Source organism: Callithrix jacchus, chromosome 8, assembly GCF_049354715.1.
Source record: "Callithrix jacchus isolate 240 chromosome 8, calJac240_pri, whole genome shotgun sequence".
Taxonomy (NCBI): Eukaryota; Metazoa; Chordata; class Mammalia; order Primates; family Cebidae; genus Callithrix; species Callithrix jacchus.
Genome location: NC_133509.1, coordinates 45,409,912 through 45,416,012, shown reverse-complemented (window position 1 = coordinate 45,416,012; position 6,101 = coordinate 45,409,912). Strand labels below are relative to the sequence as shown.

Here is a 6,101-nt window from a genome sequence, read left to right as displayed (position 1 = left end):
TGTAGTCACAGCTACTCAGGAGGCTGAAGCAGGAGAATCGCTTGAACCCGGGAGGCAGAGGTTGCACTGAGCCAAGATCACACCACTGCACTCAAGCCTAGGCGACAGAGCCAGACTCCATCTCAAAAAATAAAAAAGATAGAAGGAAAATCCAGGAAAACAAATTTCAATCAAAATGAGAAAGAATATTTAGATAAGCAGAACTATCTAAAAAGGGGAATAAGTCGCCTTGAAAAGCAATGATCTTGGAGCCCATGGTTCTGTAAATATTGTTGAAATATTACAAATAAATGTTTTTCTATAAGTTCTATATGATGTCATTAAGAGCCACAGGAAGATGAGAGTGGTAGAATCTAGGCAGTGGGTATATTGGTGCTCACTGTGAAATATTTTGACTTTACTGTATATTTTAAATGTTTTTTAAAAAAGTTAGAATAGGGCGGCCGCCATGGCGGGACAAGAGGATCCGGTGCAGAGGGAGATTCACCAGGACTGGGCTAACCGGGAGTACATTGAAATAATCACCAGCAGCATCAAGAAAATCGCAGACTTTCTCAACTCGTTGGATATGTCATGTCGTTCAAGACTTGCAACACTAAACGAGAAGTTGACAGCCCTTGAACAGAGAATAGAGTACATTGAAGCACGGGTGACAAAAGGTGAGACACTCACCTAGAACAGTGCTGTCCTGCTGCTGGGGAGTTGCTTTACAGAACACAGGCCACATGGGAAAGGCCCCAGCAGCCTTCAGCTCCTTCCTTTTTCCTTAAAGAACAACAGGGCTTATTCTTGTTTTTCTTTTTTCAAAAGTGTGGCCTTTGGTCTCTGCCATCTGGGATATGGTGTGGTATGTGGGGAGAAGTCCAGAGGAACTGTTGGAAACAACATTAGGCATTTTACCTTTTCAGTAACATTTTATAGATCTACTTGTCAATGTATTTGAAATATTCATAGCCAAAAGCCTGGGACTCTTTGTGAAGGTCCTCCCCACCTCTGTCCTTTCTCTCTCTCTCTCTCTCTCTCTCTCTCTCTCTCTCTCAACTTTCCTTAAAGTTCTCATTGCCTTTGCACTGCTTCTGTGAACAGTCTTTGTCTCCTCCCCACCTTTGGTGGGAAGTGGGGGGCAGTCCTGGCCAAAACACACATGCCCTGGCAATGTGGCTGCCAGAGAATGTTGTTGCTAACCCACCAGTTTCTTGTTGATTTGGGGAGGTCAAGACCAGGCCCCCACTTGGCTTGAAGGGACATTTTCAAACTTTTCTTTCTGTCACTTGGGGTGTCCGTGCCTCTTATATTTCCCTAATAAACTCCTCAATTAAAAAAAAAAAAAGTTAGAATAACACCACCAACCGCAGCAAGATATCTAGCACCATAATGGGGGATCATCTGTTCATAGGTATATTCGTTATCTATCACTGGGTAACAAATTATCCAAAATTTAGCAGCTTAAAGCAGCAAATACTTATTATCTCCCAATTTCTGTGGGGTCAGGAATTCAGGATCAGTTGAGCTGGGTGGTTCTGATTCAGGGTCTCTCATGAGTTTGTGGTTAAGCTATAGGCTGGACTGTAGTCACCTGAAGGCTTGACTGGGGAGAATCTACTGGAGAGGAACCACCACTATTTGGTTGTTGGAGATGAAGACATAGTCCCTCGCAGACTGTCGTCTGGAGTCCTTGGTTCTTTGTCGGGCTGAATCCTCCCAGAAGTATTCTCCCAATATGGCAGCCAGAGCAACTGATCTGACAGAGAAAGTGCACCCAAGATGGAAGCCATAGCTTTAGGCCTTTTAGTAAGAATAAAAGTATATACCAAGATTCTGGGAAGATGGCAGGGTGGTAGTGGTGACATACTTTTTAAATCTTCTCAAATCCCCACATTAAAACAGAATAAATAGAGGGCAAAACCCCAAACCTATCAACAATATTTATAACATACTAGGTGACAAAGTAACCCATAAACCTGAAATTGCAAACAGGTGAGGACAACCCAAGAGATAATTGACATCCATATAGGAAAAACAGCAGAGGGAAGCAATGGGGTATCTGACAGACCTAAGAAGAAAATTGGTATTCACTAGAAAGTGCTAAGGGTCAGAACAACAGCTGAAACCAAAGGGGGCTTGCCCACTCCCAATAGCAATTGCATATTAGGATCCCATATCCCAGGTTGCAACAGTCTAGACCCTATAAACTCTGTATAATAACCAACCACGGATCCTTTCCAGGCTAAGTTCACAAACTGAGAAGAACCTTCTAGAAATGGAATAAAAACTGAGCAGGGTAGGGACAACAGAAGAGGAAAGAGAGATAAAAGAAAGGGAAGACAACAAGGCCAGGAAATCTCAGAAAGCAAACCACTGTGATTTTAACACTACACAAAACCAACAAAATAGAAAGCCCTGTGAAGTTAAAAAATTAATCAAGCCTAGCCTGGTGTGGTGGCTCACACCTATAATCCCAGCACTTTGGGAGGCCAAGGCAGGAAACCTGGTTGAAGCCAGGAGTTCTAGACCAGCCTGGACAACATAGTGGGACCGTGTCTCCACAAAAAAAAAAAAAAAAAAAAAAAATTATTGAGAGGAAGTCTAACTGTGTCACCCGGGCTGGAGTGCAGTGGTGTGATCTCAGCTCACTGCAACCTCTGCTTCCAGATTCAAGTGCTTCTCCTGCCTCAGCCTCCCAAAGTGCTGGGATTATAGGCATAAGCCACCATGCTCAGCCTAAAATGTTTTTTTTTTAATTAGTTGAGCATAGTGGCAGATGCCTCTAGGTCTAGCTACTTGGGAGGCTGAGGTGGGAGGATTGCTTGAGTACAGGAAGTCAGGACTGCAGTGAGCAGTTATTATGTCATTGCACTCCAGCTTGGGTGACAGAGTGAGAGTGTCTCAAAAAATAATAATTAAAAAAATAACACTCTAATGTATTGCTGCATAAAAAGCTAAAAGGCATTAAGAATGTTACATAATATGGCCGGGCACAGCGGCTCATGCCTGTAATCCCAGCACTTTGGGAGGATCACTTGAGACCAGGTGTTTGAGTCTAGCCTTGGCAATATAATAAGAACCCCATCTCTAAAAACACACAAAAAACTCTACGGTATATTTTAAAAATCACACTGTATCTGAAAATGGGTCTCTAGAATGACCAACACCAAAACATAGTCTAGCAAAATCATTTGACTCGAAAGAAAAAGAGGCAAAGGTGGGCAGTTCACTTGGGTGCAGGAGTTTGAGACCAGCCTGGGCAACATGGTGAGACCCTCTTTCTACTAAAAATACAAAAAAATAGTCGAGTGTGATGGTGCACTCCTCCTGAGTAGCCTGTGGTCCCAGCTACTTAGGAGGCTGAGGTGAAAGGATCGCTTAACCGCAGAGGGTGGAGGTTGCAGTGAGCTGAGATTGTGCCATTGCACTCCATCCTGGATGACAGAGTGAAACACTATTACAAATATCTATCTATCTATCTATCTATCTATCTATCTATCTATCTATCATCTATCTATCTATCTATCTATCTATATATCTTAGTAAAACTGTTAAAAATAATTTGTGGTTGATGTATTTAAATGAGAGTTCATCAAACTACAAATGAGTTTTCTGGTTTACATAATACTATTCTGATTTTCTTCCTATTTATCTTTTCCTTCTTGGTCTCTGTGTGTCTCGCTTCCTGTTTACCCCATTTTTTGTTTTGCTTTTTTTTGTTTGTTTGTTTTGAGATGGAGTTTCATTCTTATTGCCCAGGCTGGAGTGCAATGGCACAATCTTGGCTCACCGCAACCTTCACCTCCTGGGTTCAAGTGATTCTCCTGCCTCAGCCTCCTGAGTAGCTGGAATTACAGGCTTGTGCCACCACACCCGGCTAATTTTGTATTTTAAGTAGAGATGGGTTTTCTCCATGTTGGTCAGGCTGGTCTTGAACTCCCTACCGCAGGTGATCCATCTGCCTTGGCCTCCCAAAGTGCTAGGATTACAGATGAGAGCCACCGTGCCTAGCCTTCCCCTGTTTGAAGAGTGTGATCTTTCTCATTTCTTGTCTCTTACTCTCTATACTCAAACCTGGAAAATACTGTACTTGCTCATCACTTCAGGAGCCATTTACATCTCTCAATCTCTCTAGCTCAGATCTTTCTCCTTCTCTATGTCCCCATATATCCATCTGTCTACTAGACATATCCATTTAGGAATTCCAAATGTAACCTAAATGAGAAACATGTAAAATTCAACTATCAAATCACAATTCTTAAAACTATCCTCTCAATATATTCTTTCTGTAAATGGTACCAACTTCCAAACAGATGCCCAAGTCAGTAACCTGGGAGCCAGCCAAGACTCCTTTCTCCCCTTACCATCCATATTCAATTGGTCATTTGGTTCATTCTCCTTCCTAAAATCTCATATTTGTGTATTCCTCTCCATCCCACCAATTGTATCCCTCTCAAATTCAAGCATTCACATCTTCCACCTTTATCAATTTGAGAGTATTCATACAAGTCTTCTTCATATTATCCTTGCTCCTTTTCAATCCATCCTCCCATTTAAACCAGGACAATCTAATAAGAACCCCATCTCTCAAAAACAAACAAAAAACTATGCAGTATATTTTCACACTGCATATGAAAATGATGATAAGTGCACTCCAGCCTGGGTGAAAAGAACAAAACTCCATATCTCTCTCTCTCTCTCTCTCTCTCTCTCTCTCTCTCTCTCTCTCTCTATATATATATATATATATATATATATATATATATATAATATACAGATACTATCTACATTTCTGATCATCACAGTTCCTTGTTCATAACTGGCATGCATTCTGATGGTTGAATTGTTCCTGCTAACTAGAGTTCTACCGTGGCTCTTGATCCTATTTCCAAGCCTAGTTCTTTAGTCTTCTAGTCAATTCCGTGAGCCACTCATCTTTCCAGTAACTTCCCTTCCTGTTTATATTACCCAAGTGATACAGTTCAGGCTCTGTATCCCCACCCAGATCTCGAGCTGAATTGTGATCCCCAGCATTGGAGGACACAGAGCCTGAACTGTCTCGGGAGGCGATTGAGTCATGGGAATGGTTTCTAATGGTTTAGCACCATCCCCTAGTTCTGTTTTGTGATAGAGTTCTCCCGAAATCTATTTTTTTTAAAGTGTGTAGCACTTCCTCCCTTTCTCTCTTCCTCCTGCTCCAGCAATGTAAGACATGCTTGCTTCCCCTTTGCCTTCTACCATGATTCTAAGTTTCCTGAGACCTCACAAGAAACAGAAGTCTGGGTCCAGGCGCGGTGACTCACGCCTGTAATCCCAGCACTTTGGGAGGCCGAGGCGGGTGGATCACGAGGTCAAGAGATCAAGACCATTCTGGTCAACATGGTGAAACCCCGTCTCTACTAAAAATACAAAAAAAAAAATTAGCTGTGCATGGTGGTGCATGCCTGTAATCCCAGCTACTCAGGAGGCTGAGGCAGGAGAATTGCCTGAACCCAGGAGGCGGAGGTCACCGTGAGCTGAGATCGCGCCATTGCACTCCAGCCTGGGTAACGAGAGAAACTCCGTCTCAAAAAAAAAAAAAAAGAAAAAAGAAAAAAGAAACAGAAGTCTGTACAGCCTGTACAGTCTTGGTTGGCTCCCCAGTTTCTGACTTGGGCATCTGTTTGGAAGTTGGTGCCATTTACAGAGAGAATACATTGAGAGGATAGTTGAAGCATTACGATTTGATACTGATAATTTATAAAGAAAAGAGATTTAATTGGCTGCAGGCAGCCAACTGCTCAATCTCAGGTATGTCTTTTTTTTTTTTTTTTTTTCAGATGGGGTCTTGCTCTGTTCCCCAGGCTGGAGTCCAGTGGTGCCATCTCGGTTCACTGCCACCTCCGCTTCCCAGGTTCAAGCGATTCTCCTGCCTCCACCTCCCGAGTAGCTGGGACTACAGGCATGTGCCACATGCCAGGCTAATTTTTGTATTTTTAGTAGAGATGGGGTTTCACCATGTTGGACAGGCTCATCTCAAACTCCACCCACTTTGGCCTCTCAAAGGGCTGGGATTACAGGTGTGAGCCACCATGCCCAGCCTCAGGCATGTCTTTATAGCAGTGTGAGAACGGACT

General features: G+C 42.8%; 1 pseudogene across 1 annotated transcript; it reads left to right on the top strand.

Annotated features, from left to right (window-relative positions):
• Positions 1 to 441: 441 nt before the first annotated feature.
• Positions 442 to 1,330, top strand: LOC100407108 (protein BRICK1 pseudogene; annotated as a pseudogene). The gene has a single exon (XR_013521030.1). The product of XR_013521030.1 is annotated as a protein BRICK1 pseudogene (transcript).
• Positions 1,331 to 6,101: the final 4,771 nt, after the last annotated feature.